Source organism: Coregonus clupeaformis, unplaced genomic scaffold (assembly GCF_020615455.1).
Source record: "Coregonus clupeaformis isolate EN_2021a unplaced genomic scaffold, ASM2061545v1 scaf0035, whole genome shotgun sequence".
Classification (NCBI taxonomy): Eukaryota; Metazoa; Chordata; class Actinopteri; order Salmoniformes; family Salmonidae; genus Coregonus; species Coregonus clupeaformis.
In genome coordinates, this window is record NW_025533490.1 from 770,001 (window position 1) to 793,467 (window position 23,467).

Here is a 23,467-nt window from a genome sequence, read left to right on the forward strand (position 1 = left end):
CCCTTACTTTCTAACGACTCTGGTGTCGCTTGTAGGCGTCATAGAGCAAACCATTCTGACTCTACAGACATTTTTGTAAAAAAGACCCTGCCCCTTCGGGATCCGCCCTTGTCTCACAAACACCGCTGTTGCTCAGCCCCTGTTAATCACACAGACTAATGGTTACACAAGAAAGAGACAAATTTAATGGTACAACCCAGAAGTCTGTAGCTCAAACACTCATTGTTTAAAAGGGTTTAGAAGTTCTAAATCGCGACGGTGGGACTCATTAGGTTAAGTCTTAGACACATGTATGCATCTATTTTCCAGCCCAAAATTGGAAGAATGAAGACATGACTCAAGGATGTTTGGCTTTGTTGTTGTTTTCTGTTGTCTTTTCTCACTACTTTTTCCTATCTTCTACTTTAGTGATGTCAACTATCGAAGAAAACCTGTGAGTTTTTGGCTCTGTCCTGACCCTGCTACAACAGACAGCAGGCTAGTGATGTGGAGCCAATTATTCCATAAATAATTAATGAATTATTATAAATCTCTGTCTCTTTTCTCCTCGACAGCACAGAAACAGCTTCCTCGACCTCACCAGAAAGTTGTTTATTCATCTTCTAGGGCCCAAAATGATGCACTTTGTCGTTTATTTAATATGCACAGAAGTGCTGTCGTGACGCAAACTCCCATTTATAATCATCTTCTTATTCCTCCCCAAATCTCAGCGTTCTTTACCCACTTTTATTTGATGTTGGCTGGCTTATTAATGATCTGAATATCAACTTTGTTTACCTCTCTCATTCCCCAGTCATCCTTTCCCGGTTCCCTGCTGTCTGTGTGAGGGAGAGGGAGAGCTAGTTGACAGGGGCGGGCACAGCCTTTGATTTGATCCAATTCAATCTGTCTTTCTGTGTTGAGTCACTGTGGGGTGTTAGTGGAAAAGTGTCTTTCTGATCAGTCTCGTTCCCCACTGAGTCTTCTAGGAAGTCACCACAGAAACAACAAAGATAATATGATCAACAAGGCATAACAAAGATAATACTATGACAGAGAGATGGGCAACTCTAGGCTTCTCTCATAACTGGTGATTGTAAAATTAACTCTTTGTCACAAATTAAACTATTTGAACACTCTGTATGCATCAGGCATCCTGAGCCGTGATTGACAGCCACCTCCACCAATGAGTGGGCAGGTTGGTCATCTGCCTGGAGGCACCTGCTTTGCTGGAGGTCCGAAGCGGTTCCACCCCGCTAATTAGAATAAACACGGGAAAGGAGAGAGAAGTGGGGGATTCGCTAACACACAGTTATGCCGAAACACACACTGCACACTGCTAATTATACTGCTCATTGCTAAATACTAGGGAAAGAAAGTGGGAGATGTTTTTTCCTAACACACACCTATTCATGGACGCACGCACAAACACACACACACACACACACACACACACACACACACACACACACACACACACACACACACACACACACACACACAATGCTCACCTCTCAGGTTGGCCTCCCTCCCTCCCTCCCTGGTGCCTGTCAAAGTGCTCACTTACGAGACCCTGAGCGATGATGATGGTGATGAAAGTTTTCGACTCGGAAGGCAGGTGACACATCCGTCTCCTTGACGACAACGTCCCTACAGCGGGACTGAGTAGGTGGACACGTTGCAGGTCCCTGACACGCAAAAGTTGCAAAAAAGCCAATTGTTCCTTTAATTCATCTCCATTTCTCACGAGCCAGCCGGCATTTCTCACAAGGCCACAGTCAATATTTCACTGCATTGATTTCCACCCTTCCTTCCCTCTCTCGCTCTCCTCCCTCACTTCCTTTTAGACTCTATCCAGTGTAACTTAATTTTCATAATTGAGTGCTTTTTTTCTGATGCTGTCTACATGCGTTTATTATCCACCTTAAACAGGACCAAGCAGTATTCTGGCCATTGCACTATAGCTCTAAGATTTATGGTCATCAGTTTGCCTGTTTTAAACAGTTATTTTTATAGCCTGAGCATTGGAAAGGAATTTTAAAATACACCTGATTGAAAGATGTTTTAATCCGGTGGAGGATTATACTGTTATTTTAACACCTCTGGAATTGCATTACAGTATGAATGGGTGTGTGTGCACGTGTGGTACTGCATCTGTGATTGTTCAATAATTTATTAAAATCCACAGTGCATCGATCCACAGAGCATCTGAATGCTGTATCTGTATTTGTGGCGTTTTACAATGGAGGCCGTGCTGTTTCTGTAATGGCCGTGAAACATCCTTTTACGGTAGAGGAACTGAATAGTTGTTCAGTTCTTATCCTTAATTGGGATTTATGCAACAGCATCTGTAGCTCTCCTGTTTTTAGTCTCTGCAGGATCCTTGGTGCTATTCATTCTCATTGTCAAGTGGCGAGCAAGTGATTTGTTTGTGTGTGTGTTTGTGCGTACTCGTGAGCATGAGAGTTCCCTATAGCTGTGATGGATCTCCATCATTGGTGTGTTTCCCCAGGGGACCAGACTGCTATAAGCCCAGGGCCTGACTCTCTGTGGCTCTCTGTGTGTGGGGAGGCCCCAGTGCTTTCATCCACACCAGCAGATTAGTGTGTAATTAAAACGGCAAGCTTACAGACAGTCACCCCAGAGACAGCTCCTGGGCAGAACGGTTAGAGAGAACAACCAGGTAGATAGATAGTGTTGGAGGAACGGTCGTTGTGAGGAAACTGCTCTAGATTATATTATTATATTATTATTATTATAAGTGAGTTGCTTTTAGACTGGATTATTTATTTTTTTTCATTTTGAGATATTGTTTTTCATTCCTCATTATCACAAACATTAGCGTCCTGTCGGTTCTTTTTCCATTTCTCTTAAAGGTTTCATTAGCGTAGCCACATAGCGGCTAGCTCTCCTCTAGACAGTCATGAGACACTTCAGTCGTCATTTGAACTGCGTTTCCTCCGACACATTGGTGTGGCTGGCTTAAGGTTTGAGTGAGCAGGTATTAAGAAGCAGCGCGGTTTAGCGGGTCATGTTTCTGAGGACGTATGACTCGACCTTTGCCTCTCCAGAGCCCGTTGGGGAGTTGCAGCGATGAGACAAGATCGTAACTACCAATTGGATATCAAGAAATTGGGAATAAAAACAATTATAATAAAAATTATCTTCGCCCATTTAGAAGACCGAACCCAAGATCACTCCGGACACTTCACAGACTAACTCCAGTTAAATATGTTACCATGTCACTTACACTACCGTTCAAAAGTTTGGGGTCACTTAGGAATTTCCTTGTTTTCGAAAGAAAAGCATTTTTTTGTCCATTAAAATAACATCAAATTGATCAGAAATACAGTGTAGACATTGTTAATGTTGTAAATGGCTATTGTAGCTGAAAACGGCTGAATTTTAATGGAATATCTACATAGGCGTACAGAGGCCCATTATCAGCAACCATCAGTCCTGTGTTCCAATGGCACATTATGTTTGCTAATCCAAGTTTATCATTTTAAAAGTCTAATTGATCATTAGAAAACCCTTTTGCAATTATGTTAGCACAGTCTCAACGTCAACAGTGAAGAGGCGACTCCGGGATGCTGACCTTCTAGGCAGAGTTGCAAAGAAAAAGCCATATCTCAGACTGCCAATCTTAATATTGTATTTCTACTGCCCAGTCTGAGATATGGCTTTTTCTTTGCAACTCTGCCTAGAATGTCAGCATCCCGGAGTCGCCTCTTCACTCTTGACGTTGAGACTGGTGTTTTGCGGGTACTATTTAATGAAGCTGCCAGTTGAGGACCTGTGAGGTGTCTGTTTCTCAAACTAGACACTCTAATGTATTTGTCATGTTGCTCAGTTGTGCACCGGGGTCTCCCACTCCTCTTTCTATTCTGGTTAGAGCCAGTTTGTGCTGTTCTGTGAAGGGAGTAGTACACAGTGTTGTATGAGATCTTCAGTTTCTTGGCAATTTCTCGCATGGAATAGCCTTCATTTCTCAGAACAAGAATAGACTGACGAGTTTCAGAAGAAAGTTATTTGTTTCTGGACATTTTGAGCCTGTAATCGAACCCACAATTGCTGATGCTCCAGATACTCAACTAGTCTCAAGAAGGCCAGTTTTATTGCTTCTTTAATCAGCACAGCAGTTTTCAGCTGTGCTAACATAATTGCAAAAGGGTTTTCTAATGATCAATCAGCCTTTTAATATGATAAACTTGTATTAGCAAACACAACATGCCATTGGAACACATGACTGATGGTTGCAGATAATGGGCCTCTGTACGCTTATGTAGATATTCATTTTACATTTACATTTTAGTCATTTAGCAGATGCTCTTATCCAGAGCGACTTACAGTTAGTGAGTGCATACATTTTTTAATATTCCATAAAAAATCAGCCATTTCCAGCTACAATAGCCATTTACAACATTAACAATGTCTACACTGTATTTCTGATCAATTAGATGTTATTTTAATGGACAAAAAAATTGCTTTTCTTTCGAAAACAAGGAATTTTCTAAGTGACTTTTGAACGGTAGTGTATGTCAGGTCTCTTTGGTGTGTTTTGTTTTGTCATGCTGTGCTCTGTTCAGTTCAATTTGTGTGCAGTTCCACAGCAGCTCTCTTAGTGCCAAGGGACCAAGCTGGGGTTTTCAACAGCAGGGGTTTTTGGTTTTTGAAGCAGATCTCTCTTTCTCGCCCCCCCCTCTCCCCTCCATCCCTCCCTCCCTGTCGCTCTCTCTCTGTCAATTCTATTAAATTCAAAGGGCTTTATTGGCATGGGAAACATACTGTATGTTTACGTTGCCAAAGCAAGTGAAATAGATAATAAAAAAATTAGCAGTAAACATTACACTCACAAAAGTTCAAAAGAATAGAGACATTTAAAATGTCATATTATGGCTATATACAGTATTGTAACGATGTAAAAAAAAAAAGGGGGAAATAATATCTCTCTCTCTCTCTCTCTCTCTCTCTCTCTCTCTCTCTCTCTCTCTCTCTCTCTCTCTCTCTCTCTCTCTATGCCTGCTGAAGTTACTTTGCAGCACTACAGATTGCATGCTACAGTTACCAGAGCAGCTCCCACTCTGGGGGACTGCAGCAGTCTTAGTTGTGGTCTGTCTCGGCGTGTGGCATCTGTGTGGAAGCCAATCAGAACAGCTGGAGAGCACTAATGCAAGCTGGCATTCCAGGGGTCACCCTTCCCTTCTCTCATCCTCATCTCCGCTGTGACGGGAAACAGATGAAAAGAGATGAGGAGCAATGAAGACAGGGACCTCTCTCTGTCCTCCGTCTCTCTCTCAAACACTATCTCTCTCATTTTCTCTCCGTCTTTTCTTTCTCTCTCTCTCTCTCTCTCTCTCGCTGTCTCTTGCTCTCTTTCCCTCTCTCAGTAGGAGGCTGGGTTAGTGAGGAGAGAGTGTGATTAATGGAGAGCGAGATGCTTGGAAATGCACTGTGTGACTTTGACCACTGATTCCTAGCCTTAGCGATTCCCAGTCTCTACTCAGAGAGTAAACATGCAAGAGAAAAACATGTCAGGAGCTTTTGAATTTGGCTTTAGATGTTTCTTATGTCTATATAGAGATACACATCTTCTTGGCTGGCTGAGTTTCAAGTTGTATTGTCACATGCACAAGTACAGTGAAATGCCTTTCTTGTAAGCTCTTTCCAACAATGCAGTGATCAATATCAGTAGTACAAATATTATACGAAAAAGTAAAGTAGAACAAAAACACACAATAAATAGAAATAAGAAGAACACGAGAAAGTAAGTAAGCTATATACAGGGTCAAATAAAATTGTATTTGTCACATGCTTGCAGACTAACAGTGAAATGCGTACTTACAGGCCCTTCCCAACAATGCAGGGAGAAAGAGAAATAATAGAAAAGTAATAACACGTAATAATAAAAGTAATAAATACTCAATGAGTAATGATAACTTGGCTATACAGTGCATTCGGAAAGAATTCAGACCCCTTGACTTTTTCCACATTTTGTTTACTTTACAGCCTTATTCTAAAATGGAATCGATTTACTTTTTTTCCTCATCAATCTACACTGAATACCCCACATTGACAAAGCGAAAACAGGTTTTTCAAAAAAAATATATTACATACGTTTTGAGACCCTTTGCTACGAGACTCGAAATTGAGCTCAGGTGCATCCTGTTTCCATTGAGCATCCTTGAGATGTTTCTACAACTTGATTGGTCTCCACATGTGGTAAATTCAATTGATTGGACATGATTTGGAAAGGCACACACCTGTCTATATAAGGTCCCACAGTTGACAGTGCATATCAGAGCAAAAACCAAGCCATGAGGTCGAAGGAATTGTTCGTAGAGCTCTGAGACAGGATTGTGTCGGCACAGATCTGGGGAAGGGTACCAATAAATGTCTGCAGCATTGAAGGTCCCCAAGAACACAGTGGCCTCCATCATTTTTAAATGGAAGGAATTTGTAACCACCAATACTCTTCCTAGAGCTGGCCGCCCGGCCAAACTGAGCAATCGGGGGAGAATGGCCTTGGTCAGGGAGGTCACCAAGAACCCGATGGTCACTCTGATTAAGCTCCAGAGTTCCTCTGTGGAGATGGGAGAACCTTCCAAAAGGACAACCATCTCTGCAGTACTCCATCAATCAGGCCTTTATAGAGTGGCCAGACAGAAGCCAGTCCTCAGTAAAAGGCACATGACAGCCTGCTTGGAGTTTGCCAAAAGGTACCTAAAGGAGACCATGAGAAACAAGATTCTCTGGTCTGATGAAACCAAGATTGAACTCTTTGGCCTGAATGCCAAGCGTCACGTCTGGAGGAAACCTTGCTTGTTTGATGGCTCTGTGGAGGTCGCAGTGGTGTAAAGTACTTAAGTAAAAATACTTTAAAGTACTACTTAAGTAGTTTTTGGGGTATCTGTACTTTACTATATATATTTTTGAAAACCTTTACTTTTACTTGACTACATACCTAAAGAAAACAATGTACTTTTTACTCCATACACCGAAAAGTACTCGTTACATTTTGAATGCTTAGCAGGACAGAAAAATAGTCAAATTCACCCACTTATCAGGAGAACACCCCTGGTCATCCATACTCCCTCTTATCTGGCGGACTCACTAAACACAAATGTTTCATTTGTAAATGATTTCTGAGTGTTGGAGTGTGCCCCTGGCTATCCATCAATTAAAAAAAACAAGAAAATTGTGCTGTCTGGTTTGCTTAATATAAGGAATTTGAAATGATTTATACTTTTACTTTTGATACTTAAGCATATTTTTGCAATTACATTTACTTTTGATACTTAAGTATATTTAAAACCAAATACTTTTAGACTTTTACTGAAGTAGTATTTTACTTGGTGACTTTCACTTTTACTTCAGTCATTTTCTATTAAAGTATCTTTAACTTTTACTCAAGTATGACAATTGGGTACTTTTTCCACCACTGGGAGGTCGTAGCAGAACTTTTTGCACTTTTTTCGTGTCCTCGGCCGTAGCCTCGGGGTTGACTGTGATAGCCCTGTGTGCGGTAGCCCTGTCCTTTAGCTTAGCTCTAACCTCAGTGTTAATCCAGGGCTTTTGATTGGGGAAGCAGAGAACCTTCAATGTGGGGACAACGTCAGTGATTCATTAACTAATGAAGCTGGTGACTGAGGTGGTTAACTCGTTGATGCTATCGGCAGAGTCCTAGAACATATTCCAGTCAGTGCTAGCAAAGCAGTCCTGTAGCATAGCCTCTGATTCGGAGGACCATTTCTCTATGGTGCACGTCACTGGTACGTCCTGTTTGAGCTTCTGCTTGTAGATAGGCAGGAGTATAGAGTCATGATCTGATTTGCCGATAGGGGGATGAGGGAGGGCTTTGTATGCTTGGAGAAGGAGACATGTTGATGGAAATTAGACATCACATGTCTTAATGACGCGGAATTAAAATCACAGGCAACCAGAAAAGCAGCCTCCGGGTGCATGGTTTCCTGCTTGTTTATAGCCTCGTACAGTTAATTAAATGCAAGCTTTTTGTTTTTCTTGTCCTGAGGTGGAATCTATACAGCAGTCACAATAACAGCTGAAAGCTCTCTCAGGAGGTAGAAGGGTCAGCATTTAACCATCAGGTATTCCAATACGGGTGAACAATGGGTCGAGACTTCCACTGCTCTAGAGTCAGCACACCATTTGCTGTTGATGAAGAGGCATACCCTTCCCTTTCTTGATTTCCCTGAATCCAATGTCTTGTCCGCTCTGTGAATGAGAATCCATTGAGTTGGATAGCCATGGGGGGTATCTTGTCCGAAAGCCATGTTTCATAACAGCAGAGAATATTGCAGTTACGAGAGTCCCGTTGATAGCAAATCTGCAATCGGAGGCCATCCATTTTATTATGAAGTGACTGCATATTAGCCAATAGAATGGCCAATCTCACCCGGACTCTCCCTCTCCTGACTCTTTTTCGCCAGCGTTTCCTCTTGGGTAGCCCGAGAATTGGGTCGTACAAAGAGCCCAGGGCCAATGAGTCAAAGTTGAAGCCGGAATTGAGGTTAGTAACTGCCGATCTGATGTTCAAAAGTTATTGTAGATGCTAAGAAATTATAGCGGCTACATTTAGTGCAAAAAAAGTAAAGATAAATGCCAAAATAGTCACAAAATAGCCAAGTTGAGTCAGAGCTCGCAAGATGACAGCCATACAGTACGGCTCCAGTTCTGACTAACCAAATTCCAGCGATTATTTCAGCAGTATGCACGTAATAAAATCCCTGCTAACTCCACCAACTACCAAACTTAGTTTGAAGTATTTTTGAGGAAGTTGTGGCTTGCACTGCAGCTTTGCTAACATCGGTTCGGCTGTTTCCACTCATGAAAACCGACAACGCTAATATGCTAATTCCAGACTGTGGTCAGAAGTAAATCATGGATTATTGTGGATTCTGTCAACATGGACCTTCAGACACAACCCAAGGTAAGGGTAATTAGACCCAAATAAATATTTTGCATCCCTTTAAAGCCAAGGGAGAATAGGAGATGGGTAGAAGGAGCCCAGACTGCCTTTATATGGCCCCCTCTCAGATTCGCTCAACTCCTCTCTCTTTCTCTCTCTCCCTCTCCTGTCCACTTTTCCTGTCACCCTCTCTCAGCCTCCCATCTCTCATATCAAATCAAATTTGATTTGTCACATGCGGCAAATACAACAGGTGTAGACCTTACCGTGTAATGCTTACTTACAAGCCCTTAACCAACAATGCAGTTTTAAGAAAATATAGGTAAGAAAATATTTACTAAATAAACTCAAGTAAAAAATATTATTATTATTTTTATTTTTTAGTAACACAATAAAATAACAATAATTAGGCTATATACAGGGGGTACCGGTACAGAGTCAATGTGCAGGGGTACAGGTTAGTCGAGGTAATTTGTAGGTAGAGGTAAAGTGACTATGCATAGATAATAAACAGCGAGTAGCAGCAGTGTAAAAACAAGGGGCGGGGGTGTCTCAATGCAAATAGTCCGGGTGGCGATTTGATTAATTGTTCAGCAGTCTTATGGCTTGGGGGTAGAAGTTGTTAAGGAGCCTTTTGGACCTAGACTTGGCGCTCCGGTACCGCTTGCCGTGCGGGAGCAGAGAGAACAGTCTATGACTTGGGTGACTGGAGTCTTTGACATTTTTTGGGCCTTCCTCTGACACCGCCTAGTTTACCTCCGGTACCGCTTGCCGTGCGGTAGCAGAGAGAACACACCCCCAATCTCTCCCACTCCTCCCTCCTCCCTCCCCCCTCTCATAGAGGAGTTAGCATCCAGAGGTTGATAGGTTCGAGGAGTCGGTGTGCCTCTGGTTTGTTAATGAATGCTCCTGTCAGGCTGGCAGCTCATCGGAGACTGGAGACTGCTGCTCCATGAGCCCTATAGTGATTTATGATTGATTGAAGAGTCTCTCTGCATCTGTAACGCTCTCGCTGTCTCTGTTGTGTGTGTGTGCATGCGTGCGTGCACATGTTTTTGTGTGCGCTGTTTTGTGTGCACTCTGTGTGTATGTGTATGCTGCATGTACTAACAATATCCCTATGTGTGTTTCCCCATGCAATTCAAGGTGGAGGGAGAGTGGTGGGCGTGGATAGACTATGAGCAGTTCCAGGAGCTGGTCCTTGCCTATGAGGAGAGCAGAGGCAGCCAAACCTTCTCTGCCCAGGACTACATGGCCAAGAACCCGACCTGGGCCCTGTTTGGTGCCCAGGAACGAGGCTTCGACCCAACATACACACGCTACAAGAGGAGACACAAGACCAAAGATATCTCAGGATGCTGAGAGAGAGAGAAAGAGAGAGAGTGGAAGAGAGGAGAGACAGAGAATCCTCCTCTCCTTCCACACAAAATTAGACTTGTACTGTTCACAATTAGTTTTAATGTATTGAGAGAGACAGAAAGCGAGAGATAGAGACAGAATGAAAGAGAGGATATGAAGTTTCCGTCTTTCCATCCACACATGAGGGACATAGGCAAATATACAGTGCATTCGGAAAGTATTCAGACCCCTTCACTTTTTCCACATTTTGTTACATTACAGACTTATTCTAAAATTGATTAAATAGTTTTTTTCCCCCGCATCAATCTACACACAATACCCCATAATGACAAAGCAAAAACAGTTTTTTTGAGGGGGAAAACTGTTGCAAATGTATTAAGAAATAAAAAACTGAAATATCACATTTACATAAGTATTCAGACCCTTTACTCAGTACTTTGTTGAAGCACCTTTGGCAGTGATTACAGCCTCGAGTCTTCTTGGGTATGACACTACAAGCTTGGCACACCTGTGTTTAGTCTTGGTTTCATCAGACAAGAGAATCTTGTTTTTCATGGACTGAGAGACTTCAGGGTTCTTTTGGCAAACTCCAAGCGGCCTGTCATGTGCCTTTTACTGAGGAGTGGCTTCCGTCTGGCTACTCTACCATAAAGGCCTGATTGGTGGAGTGCTGCAGAGATTGTTGTCCTTCTGGAAGTTTCTCCCATCTCCACACAGGAACTCTGGAGCTCTGTCAGATTGACCATCGGGTTCTTGGTCACTTCCCTGACCAAGGCCCTTTTCCCCGATTGCTCAGTTTGGCCGGACGGCCAGCTCTAGGAATGGTCTTGGTGGTTCCAAACTTCTTCCATTTAAGAATGATGGAGGCCACTGTGTTCTTGGGGACCTTCAATGCTACAGACATTTTGTGATACCCTTCCCCAGATCTGTGCCTTAACACAATCCTGTCTCGGAGCTCTACGGACAATTCCTTCGACCTCATGGCTTGGATTTTGCTCTGACATGCACTGTCAACTGTGGGACCTTATATAGACAGGCCTGTGCCTTTCCAAATCATGTCCAATCAATTGAATTTACCACAGGTGGACTCCAATAAAGTTGTAGAAACATCTCAAGGATGCTCAATGGAAACAGGATGCACCTGAGCTCAATTTCAACTTTCATAGCAAAGGGTCTGAATGCTAATGTCGATAAGGTATTTCTGTTTTTTATTTGTCATTATGGGGTATTGTGTGTAGATTGAAGGTGCTTCAACAAAGAACTGAGTAAAGGGTCTGAATACTTATGTAAATGTAAAATATGTTGTTTTTTAAATACATTTGCTAGAATTTCTAAAAAAACTGTTTTTGCGTTGTCATTAGGGGGTATTGCGACCAAGCTTGAACTTCCTGACTGATGTCTTGAGATATTGCTTCAATATATCCACATAATTTTCCTTCCTCATGATGCCATCTATTTTGTGAAGTGCACCAGTCCCTCCTGCAGCAAAGCACCCCCACAGCACGATGCTGCCACCCCAGTGCTTCACGGTTGGGATGGTGTTCTTCGGCTTGCAAGCTACCACCTTTTTCCTCCAAAAATAACGATGGTCATTATGGCCAAACAGTTCTAATTTTGTTTCATCAGACCAGAGGACATTTCTCCAAAAAGTACGATCTTTGTCCCCATGTGCCGTTGCAAACCGTAGTCTGGCTTTTTTATGGCGGTTTTGGAGCAGTGGCTTCTTCCATGCTGAGCAGCCTTTCAGGTTATGTCGATATAGGACTAGTTTTACTGTGGCTATAGATACTTTTGTACCTGTTTCCTCCAGCATCTTCACAAGTTCCTTTGCTGTTGTTCTGGGATTGATTTGCACTTTTCGCACCAAAGTACGTTCATCTCTAGGAGACAGAATGCGTCTCCTTCCTGAGCGATATGACGGCTGCGTGGTCCCATGGTGTTTATACTTGCGTACTATTGTTTGTACAGATGAGCGTGGTACCTTCAGGCATTTGGAAATTGCTCCCAAGGATGAACCAGACTTGTGGAGGTCTACAAATTTTTTTCTGAGGTCTTGGCTGTTTTCTTTTGATTTTCCCATGATGTCAAGCAAAGAGGCACTGAGTTTGAAGGTATACCTTGAAATACATCCACAGGTACACCTCCAATTGACTCAAATTATGTCAATTAGCCTATCAGAAGCTTCTAAAGTCATGACATCATTTTCTGGAATTTTCCAAGCTGTTTAAAGGCACAGTCAACTTAGTGTATGTAAACTTCTGACCCACTGGAATTGTGATACAGTGAATTATTGTCACGGTTTCGGCCGAGGCTGCCTCTCTTCCTTGCTCGGGCAGGCTTCGGCGTTCGTCGTCTCCGGAATACTAGCTGCCACCGTTGCATGTTTCTATGTTCGTTTGCTTTTGTCTGATTGTTGTCACACCTGTTATCATTTAGTGTCCTATTTAGTTCTCGTTGTGTTTGTCAGGTGTTGTGTGTGATTGTTTTACTGTCGTGCCGGTAGGCTGGATATTTACTGTTTGCTCGGTTGAGCTAGTTTGCTCCTTAGTTTTGGAGTATTTTGTCGCACCTGTTTGTGCGCTTGTGTTTACGCCTACGTGCGGAGCTTTTGCCTCAGGGCATTTATTTCGTGTTTGTTTTGCTGTGCCTCACTAAAGTCTGTTGGACTAACGTACTGCGTCCTGCGCCTGATTCCACCCACACCCACCTACATCTACCTTGACAGAATCACACACCATACTCGATGGAATCAGCAGGAGCCGCAGCAGCACAGGCGACGTTGGAGGACAGGATCCGTGAGCAGGATGAGCAGATCCTGCGGATGGGGTCAGCACTGCAGGAGGTGATCACCACCATCCGAGGCTGGGAGACCCGAGGGACTCCTCCACCGCCATCCTCCCTGCCCGCACCATCGGCCACTCAGCCCATTCCCGCTCCGGAACCCAGAGGAGTTCGACTCTCGCTCCCGAGGGCCTATGATGGGACCGCGGCCGGGTGTCAGGGATTCCTTCTCCAGGTGGAGCTTTACCTGGCCACCGTGCACCCGGCACCCTCGGGACACGAGAGTGTGTCCGCCCTGATCTCCTGCCTTTCCGGGAAGGCGTTGGAATGGGCCAACGCAGAGTGGAGGAGGATCGACGCTAACACCATCACCTACGACGAAGTTCTCCCGCCGCTTCAGGGCGGTGTTTGACCATCCCCGGAGGCGAGCGGGGGAGCGTCTGGTCGGCCTCAGGCAGGGGAAAAGGAGTGCCCAGGAGTTCGCCTTGGAGTTCCGTACCCTAGCGGCGGATGCAGGGTGGAATGAGCGGGCTCTCATCGATCACTACAGATGTAGTCTACGCGAGGACGTCCGTAGGGAGCTGGCCTGTAGGGACACCAGCCTCTCGTTCGACCAGTTGGTCGACATGTCCATCAGGCTGGATACCCTGCTAGCTACCCGCGGACGTTCCAAGGGGGTCCGTCCATTTCACCCTCCAGCGCCTCCCGAGCCGTGCCCCATGGAGCTCGGGGGCGCTGGCGCTAGAGAGAGGAGGGGTCGGCTTACGAGGGGGTCCATCTCCTGCACCAACTGTGGTCGGGGAGGACACACCGCGGCTAGGTGCTGGGGATGGCCTCCTCGGGGGAGAGGACGACAGGTCCCGCACTGGGAGTCCTTCCAGGTGAGTAGGCGCCCCACTCACCCAGAGCTCTCTGTTGCACATTTCTGTATATCTGTGCGTTTTCCACAGGTAGCACCTCATTCCCAGCATAAGGCGCTGGTAGATTCAGGCGCGGCTGGGAATTTTGTTGATAAGAAGTTTTGTTTAGCCTTAGGGATTCCCCTTCTCCCTGTTGACGTTCCCTTTCCCGTTCATGCCCTAGATAGCCGTCCGTTGGGTGCGGGCTTGATCAGGGAGGTCACTGCGCCACTTAGGATGTGTGCGCAGGGGGGTCATCAGGAGATGATCCAGCTATTTCTGATTGACTCGCCTGCGTATCCGGTGGTGCTGGGCATGCCCTGGTTGAGTACCCATAACCCATCTATTTCGTGGCAGGAGAGGGCTCTGATGGAGTTGTCTGCCCAGTGTGTGGGTCGATGTTTAGGCGTTTCCATAGGGGCTACCTCGGTGGAGAGTCCAAACCAGGTGCCCGCATTGCACGTTCCCCCTGAGTATGGGGATTTGGCTATTGTGTTCAGTAAGTCGAGGCGACGCAGTTGCCTCCCCCATAGGCAGGGAGATTGTGCGATAGACCTCCAGGCAGGAGCTGCGCTCCCACGGAGCCATGTGTATCCTCTGTCTCAGGAGGAGAAGAGAGCTATGGAGACGTACATAGACGAATCTCTGAGACAAGGATACATACGGCCTTCCACTTCCCCTGCGTCCTCGAGTTTCTTTTTTGTGAAGAAAAAGGATGGAGGATTACGCCCGTGCATTGATTACCGTGGTCTCAATCAGATCACGGTGAAGTACAGTTATCCACTCCCGCTGATTGCGACCATGGACGGAGTCATTGCACGGGCGCGTTTCTTCACTAAATTAGATCTCAGGAGCGCGTACAACTTGGTGCGCATTAGGGAGGGCGATGAATGGAAAACAGCCTTTAGTACCACCTCGGGCCATTACGAGTATCTTGTCATGCCATACGGGTTGATGAACGCTCCTTCAGTTTTCCAATCATTCGTTGATGAGATCTTCAGGGACATGCAGGGGCAGGGGGTGGTCGTGGTACATAGATGACATTCTCGTGTACTCGCCTACCCGAGTCGAGCATGTGGCCCTGGTGCGCAGAGTGTTGCGGAGGCTGTTGGAGCACGACCTGTATGTCAAGGCAGAGAAATGTCTGTTTTTCCAGGAGTCGGTCTCCTTTTTGGGTTATCAGTTGTCTGCGTCAGGGGGTGAAGATGGAGGTAGACCGGGTGTCGGCCGTGCGTAATTGGAAACGCCAACCACTGTGATGGAGGTGCAGCAGTTCTTGGGGTTTGCGAATTACTACCGGAGGTTTATCCGGGGTTTTGGACAGGTGGCAGCTCCCATAACGTCTCTTTTGAAGGGGGTCCGGTGCGTTTGCAGTGGTCAGCCGAGGCGGACAGGGCGTTTGGGAGGTTGAAGGACCTGTTTACCTCGGCCCCGGTGCTGGCGCATCCGGATCCTCTTTGCCATTTCAGGTAGAGGTGGACGCGTCAGAGGCCGGTATAGGAGCCGTGCTTTGCGCGGTCCGGCGCGCCACCTAAACTCCGCCCCTGTGCTTTTTATTCCAAGAAGCTCAGTCCGGGGCGGAGCGAAACTATGACATAGGGGACAGGGAGCTGTTAGCCGTGGTACAGGCCCTAAAGGTGTGGAGGCACTGGCTTGAGGGGGCTCAACACCCTTTCCTCATTTTGACGGACCACCGTAACCTGGAGTACATCCGGGCAGCGAGGAGGCTGAACCCTCGCCAGGCGAGGTGGAATATGTTTTTGACTCGGTTCACATTTAAGATCACATACATCCCTGGGTCACAGAATGGTAAGGCAGACGCACTGTCTCGGCGGTATGACACGGAGGAGAGGTCCGTGGAGCCCACTCCCATACTGCCGGAGTCTTGTCTGGTGGCACCGGTAGTGTGGGAGGTCGATGCTGAACTCGAGCGAGCGTTACGCACCGACCCTAGTCCACCTCAATGTCCGGAGGGTCGGAAGTACGTTCCGCTCGAGGTTCGGGATCGATTGATCTATTGGGCTCACACGTCACCCTCCTCTGGACACCCTGGTATCGGCCGGACAGTGCACTGTCTTAGTGCCAAGTACTGGTGGCCCACGTTGGCGAGGGATGTGAGGGTTTATGTTTCCTCCTGCTCGTGTGCGCCCAGTGTAAGGCGCCTAGACATCTGCCTAGGGGTAAGTTACTACCCCTGCCCGTTCCACAACGACCATGGTCTCACCTCTCGGTGGATTTCCTCACTGACCTTCCTCCTTCACAGGGGAATACCACTATACTGGTCGTTGTGGACCGGTTTTCTAAGGCCTGTCGTTTGCTCCCCATGCCGGGCCTTCCTACGGCCCTGCAAACTGCCGAGCACTATTCACCCATGTGTTCCGGCACTACGGGGTACCCGAGGATATTGTGTCTGATCGAGGTCCCCAATTTACCTCCAGAGTCTGGAGAGCTTTTATGGAGCGGTTGGGGGTCTCGGTGAGCCTCACCTCGGGTTACCACCCGGAGAGTAATGGGCAGGTGGAACGTGTGAACCAGGATGTGGGTAGGTTTCTTAGAACATACTGCCAGGACCGGCCGGAGGAGTGGGCAAGGTACGTTCCCTGGGCCGAAATGGCCCAGAATTGTACGCACCTGGTGTACGCACCTGGTGATCGAGTCTGGCTCTCTACCAGAAACCTGCCCCTCCGCCTGCCCTGTCGGAAACTGGGTCGGCGGTTTGTAGGGCCATTTAAAGTCCTGAGAAGGTTGAACGAGGTGTGTTACAAATTACAACTGCCTGTGGAGTATAAAAGTATTAACCCCTCGTTCCATGTGTCTCTTCTCAGGCCGGTGGTAGCTGGCCCACTCCAAGAAAGTGAGATCAGGAGACTCCTCCGCCCCCATTGGACATCGAGGGGCACCGGCGTACTCTGTGCGGTCCATCTTGGATTCGAGACGTCGGATGGGGGTCTCCAATATCTAGTGGAGTGGGAGGGGTACAGGCCCGGAGGAACGGTGCTGGGTGCCGAGGAGAGACATTTTGGACCCGTCTCTCCTGACGGAATTCCATCGTGGGCACCCGACGCATCCTGCTCCGCGTCCTCCTGGTCGTCCCGAGGCCGGAGTCGGCGCACGTCTGGAGCCGCGCGTCAAGGGGGTACTGTCACGGTTTCGGCCGAGGCTGCCTCTCTTCCTTGCTCGGGCAGGCTTCGGCGTTCGTCGTCTCCGGAATACTAGCTGCCACCGTTGCATGTTTCTATGTTCGTTTGCTTTTGTCTGATTGTTGTCACACCTGTTATCATTTAGTGTCATTAGTGTCCTATTTAGTTCTCGTTGTGTTTGTCAGGTGTTGTGTGTGATTGTTTTACTGTCGTGCCGGTAGGCTGGATATTTACTGTTTGCTCGGTTGAGCTAGTTTGCTCCTTAGTTTTGGAGTATTTTGTCGCACCTGTTTGTGCGCTTGTGTTTACGCCTACGTGCGGAGCTTTTGCCTCAGGGCATTTATTTCGTGTTTGTTTTGCTGTGCCTCACTAAAGTCTGTTGGACTAACGTACTGCGTCCTGCGCCTGATTCCACCCACACCCACCTACATCTACCTTGACAATTATAAGTGAAATATTCTGTCTGTAAACAATTGTTGGAAAAATTACTTGTGTCAAGCACAAAGTAGATGTCCTAACCGACTTGCCAAAACTATAGTTTGTTAACAAGAAATTTGTGGAGTGGTTGAAAAACGAGTTTTAATGACTCCAACCTAAGTGTATGTAAACTTCCGACTTCAACTGTATATATATATATATATAGTACCAGTCAAAAGTTTGGACACACCTACGCATTGTGGGTTTTTTATTTATTTTTACTATTTTCTACATTGTAGAATAATAGTGAAGACATCAAAACTATGAAATAACACACATGGAATCATGTAGTAACCAAAAAAGTGTTGAACAAATCAAACTATATTTTATATTTGACATTCTTCAATGTAGCCACCCTTTGCCCTGATGACAGCTTTGCACACTCTTGACATTCTCTCAACCAGCTTCATGAGGTAGTCACTTGGAATGCATTTTAAATAACAGGTGTGCCTTGTTAAAAGTTAATTTGTGGAATTTCTTTCCTTCTTAATGCAATTGAGCCAATCAGTTGTGTTGTGACAAGGTGGGGGGGGGGTATACAGAAGATAGCCCTATTTGGTAAAAGACCAAGTCCATATTGTGTCAAGAACAGCTCAAATAAGCAAAAACAAACGACAGTCCATCATTACTTTAAGACATGAAGGTCAGTCAATCTGGAACATTTCTTCAAGAGCAGTCGCTAAAACCATCAAGCGCTATGATGAAACTGACTCTTGTGAGGACCGCCACAGGAAAGGAAGACCCAGAGTTACCTCTGCTGCAGAGGGTAAGTTCATTAGAGTTAATTGCACCTCATATTGCAGCCCAAATAAATGCTTCACAGAGTAACAGACACATCTCAACATCAACTGTTCAGAAGAGACTGGGTGAATCAGGCCTTCATGGTTGAATTGCTGCAAAGAAAAGACTACTAAAGGACACCAATAATAAGAAGAGACTTGCTTGAGCCAAATTTGAGATTTTTTTTCTCCAACCGCCTTGTCTTTGTGAGACGCAAAGTAGATGAACAGATGTTTTCCGCATGTGTGGTTCCCACCGTGAACCATGGAGGAGGAGGTGTGATGATGTGGGGGTGCTTTGCTGGTGACACTGTCTGTAATTTATTTAGAATTAACCAGAATGGCTACCACAGCGTTCTGTAGCGATACACCATCCCATCTGGTTTGCACTTAGTGGGACTATCAGGACAATGACCAAAACACACCTCCAGGCTTTGTAAGGGCTATTTGACGAAGAAGGAGAGTGATGGAGGGCTGCATCAGATGACCTGGCCTCCACGATCACTCGACCTCAACCCAATTGAGATGGTTTGGGATGAGTTGGACCGCAAAGTGAAGGAAAAGCAGCCAACAAGTGCTCAGCATATGTGGGAACTCCTTCAAGACTGTTGGAAAAGCATTCCTCATGAAGATGGTTGAGAGAATGCCAAGAGTGTGCAAAGCTGTCATCAAGGCAAAAGGTGGCTACTTTGAAGAATCTCAAATATACATGACAGACTGAGTCATAGACCATTTAGGCAACATGGAAGAGGAGGATGGCATTGGCGTTTCTCTACAAGTAAGGTGAGTCAACATGTTATTTCTACTTGCACACTCACACGCATACACACAGAAATCAGTACCATGGACAGCTACATCATATTTAGTTTACGTTGGTTGGACTAAATCGTTTTTGGTATCTTTTAGTTGTCACTGTACTAGACTTACGTGATCACTTAGGTGATTAGATGATTTTGAAATGTTGAAGTTGAAATGGTGCTGGAATAGTGAGGCAGCGCCTGTTTTCTTTCTGACTTGCAGTAGCTCTCCGTGGTTCAAAATAAATAGTTGTTTAGTAGTCCGAAAATGTCAAAAACATTAACTTGCTTGACCATGCTGTAGTAGGTCATGTAACTGTTCGTTACATGCAATATGTTTTGTCGAATTCAACGGACAGATGTTGCTCTCCGGTTTTGTGATGAAACTAAGGTTTGATTGAATTTATTCTGCCACATTGTCTTCTTATTGTCTCGGCTTTAGGCCTATATATATCACAGTGTCAAGGCAAATTAACTAACAGGTTATTGAGCAAACAATGCAATTATCACAACACTTTTTTTTTTCCTGGCTTGGCTTCCCCAGTTATTTTACCCATGCACTGCTACTGGTTATGCAGGTGATTATACTTGGCTGCTGGATGGTGTAAGGCTGAGACAGTGGAGTTTAGAGAAGGGTGGACAAATGGCACCCTATTCCACAGGAGGTTGGTGGCACCTTAATTGGGGAGGACGGGCTCATGGTAATGGCTGGAGCAGAATATGTGGAATGGTATCAAATACATCAAATGCATGGTTTCCATGTGTTTCATGCCATTCTATAAACTCAGTTTCGGCCATTGTTATGAGCTGTCCTCCCCTCAGCAGCCTTCTGTGCCATATTCTCTATATAGTGTACTTATTTTGACCAGAGACCATTAAAAGTTGTGCACTATATAGGGAATATGGTGCCATTTGGGACTGAACCGGTGATACATACAATGCAAGTCCAGCATTAACCTCTATCCCTTACTCCAACCTTCCCTGGTCTCAAGTCCAGACTTAACCTCTAGCCCTTACTTTTACCTTCCCTGGCCTCAAGTCCAGCATTAACCTCTAGCCCTTACTCCTACCTTCCCTGGCCTCAAGTCCAGCATTAACCCCTAGCCCTTACTCCTACCTTCCCTGGCCTCAAGTCCAGAATTAACCTCTAGCCCTTACTCCTACCTTTCCATGTCTAAAGTCCATCATTAACCTCTAGCCCTTACTCCTACCTTTCCATGTCTCAAGTCCATCATTAACCTCAAGCCCTAACTCCTACCTTCCCTGGCCTCAAGTCCAGCATGAACCTCTAGCCCTTACTCCTACCTTCCCTTGTCTCAAGTCCAGCATTAACCTCTAGCCCTTACTCCTACCTTCCCTGGTCTCAAGTCCAGCATTAACCTCTAGCCCTTGCTCCTACCTTCCCTGGCCTCAAGTCCAGCATTAACCTCTAGCCCTTACTCCTACCTTCCCTGGCCTCAAGTCCAGCATTAACCTCTAGCCCTTACTCCTACCTTCCCTGGCCTCAAGTCCAGCATTAACCTCTAGCCCTTACTCCTACCTTCGCTGGCCTCAAAGTCCAGCATTAACCTCTAGCCCTTACTCCTACCTTCCCTGGCCTCAAAGTCCAGCATTAACCTCTAGCCCTTACTCCTACCTTCCCTGGCCTCAAATCCAGCATTAACCTCTAGCCCTTACTCCTACCTTCCCTGGCCTCAAGTCCAGCATTAACCTCTAGCCCTTACTCCTACCTTCCCTGGCCTCAAGTCCAGCATTAACCCCTAGCCCTTACTCCTACCTTCCCTGGCCTCAAGTCCAGCATTAACCTCTAGCCCTTACTCCTACCTTCCCTGGCCTCAAGTCCAGCATTAACCTCTAGCCCTTACTCCTAGCTTCCCTGGCCTCAAGTCCAGCATTAACCTCTAGCCCTTACTCCTACCTTCCCTGGCCTCAAGTCCAGCATTAACCTCTAGGCCTTACTCCTACCTTCCCTGGCCTCAAGTCCAGCATTAACCTCTAGCCCTTACTCCTACCTTCCCTGGTCTCAAGTCCAGCATTAACCTCTAGCCCTTACTCCTACCTTCCCTGGTCTCAAGTCCAGCATTAACCTCTAGCCCTTACTCCTACCTTCCCTGGCCTCAAGTCCAGCATTAACCTCTAGCCCTTACTCCTACCTTCCCTGGCCTCAAGTCCAGCATTAACCTCTAGCCCTTACTCCTACCTTCCCTGGCCTCAAGTCCAGCATTAACCTCTAGCCCTTACTCCTACCTTCCCTGGCCTCAAGTCCAGCATTAACCTCTAGCCCTTACTCCTACCTTCCCTGGCCTCAAGTCTAGCATTAACCTCTAGCCCTTACTTTCACCTTCCCTGACCTCAAGTCCATCATTAACCTCTAGCCCTTACTCCTAGCTTCCCTGGCCTCAAGTCCAGCATTAACCTCTAGCCCTTACTCCTACCTTCCCTGGCCTCAAGTCCAGCATTAACCTCTAGCCCTTACTCCTACCTTCCCTGGCCTCAAGTCCAGCATTAACCTCTAGCCCTTACTTTTACCTTTCCTGGCCTCAAGTCCAGCATTAACCTCTAGGCCTTACTTTCACCTTCCCTGGCCTCAAGTCCAGCATTAACCTCTAGGCATTACTCCTACCTTCCCTGGCCTCAAGTCCAGCATTAACCTCTAGCCCTTACTCCTAGCTTCCCTGGCCTCAAGTCCAGCATTAACCTCTAGCCCTTACTCCTACCTTCCCTGGCCTCAAGTCCAGCATTAACCTCTAGCCCTTACTCCTACCTTCCCTGGCCTCAAGTCCAGCATTAACCTCTAGCCCTTACTCCTACCTTCCCTGGCCTCAAGTCCAGCATTAACCTCTAGCCCTTACTCCTACCTTCCCTGGCCTCAAGTCCAGCATTAACCTCTAGCCCTTACTCTTACCTTCCCTGGCCTCAAGTCCAGCATTAACCTCTAGCCCTTACTCCTACCTTCCCTGGCCTCAAGTCCAGCATTAACCTCTAGCCCTTACTCCTACCTTCCCTGGCCTCAAGTCCAGCATTAACCTCTAGCCCTTACTCCTACCTTCCTGGCCTCAAGTCCAGCATTAACCTCTAGCCCTTACTCCTACCTTCCTGGCCTCAAGTCCAGCATTAACCTCTAGCCCTTACTCCTACCTTCCCTGGCCTCAAGTCCAGCATTAACCTCTAGCCCTTACTCCTACCTTCCCTGGCCTCAAGTCCAGCATTAACCTCTAGCCCTTACTCCTACCTTCCCTGGCCTCAATTCCAGCATTAACCTCTAGCCCTTACTCCTACCTTCCTGGCCTCAAGTCCAGCATTAACCTCTAGCCCTTACTCCTACCTTCCCTGGCCTCAAGTCCAGCATTAACCTCTAGCCCTTACTCCTACCTTCCCTGGTCCTCAATTTCAGCATTAACCTCTAGCCCTTACTCCTACCTTCCCTGGCCTCAAGTCCAGCATTAACCTCTAGCCCTTACTCCTACCTTCCCTGGCCTCAAGTCCAGCATTAACCTCTAGCCCTTACTCCTACCTTCCCTGGCCTCAAGTCCAGCATTAACCTCATGCCCTTACTCTACCTTCCCTGGCCTCAAGTCCAGCATTAACCTCTAGCCCTTACTCCTACCTTCCCTGGCCTCAAGTCCAGCATTAACCTCTAGCCCTTACTCCTACCTTCCCTGGCCTCAAGTCCAGCATTAACCTCTAGCCCTTACTCCTACCTTCCCTGGCCTCAAGTCCAGCATTAACCACTATCCCTTACTCCTACCTTCCCTGGTCTCAAGTCCAGCATTAACCTCTAGGCCTTACTCCTACCTTCCCTGGCCTCAAGTCCAGCATTAACCTCTAGCCCTTACTCCTACCTTCCCTGGCCTCAAGTCCAGCATTAACCTCTAGCCCTTACTCCTACCTTTCCTGGCCTCAAGTCCAGCATTAACCTCTAGCCCTTACTCCTACCTTCCCTGGCCTCAAGTCCAGCATTAACCTCTAGCCCTTACTCCTACCTTCCCTGGCCTCAAGTCCAGCATTAACCTCTAGCCCTTACTCCTACCTTCCCTGGCCTCAAGTCCAGCATTAACCTCTAGCCCTTACTCCTACCTTCCCTGGCCTCAAGTCCAGCATTAACCTCTAGCCCTTACTTTTACCTTCCCTGGCCTCAAGTCCAGCATTAACCTCTAGCCTTTACTCCTACCTTCCCTGACCTCAAGTCCAGCATTAACCTCTAGCCCTTACTCCTACCTTCCCTGGCCTCAAGTCCAGCATTAACCTCTAGCCCTTACTCCTACCTTCCCTGGCCTCAAGTCCAGCATTAACCTCTAGCCCTTACTCCTACCTTCCCTGGCCTCAA

The 23,467-nt window shown here is 46.6% G+C and overlaps 1 pseudogene; it reads left to right on the forward strand.

The window, feature by feature from the left end:
• Positions 1-10,270, forward strand: part of LOC121567141 — a 171,522-nt pseudogene extending 161,252 nt beyond the window's left edge.
• The last annotated feature ends 13,197 nt before the right edge of the window (positions 10,271-23,467 follow it).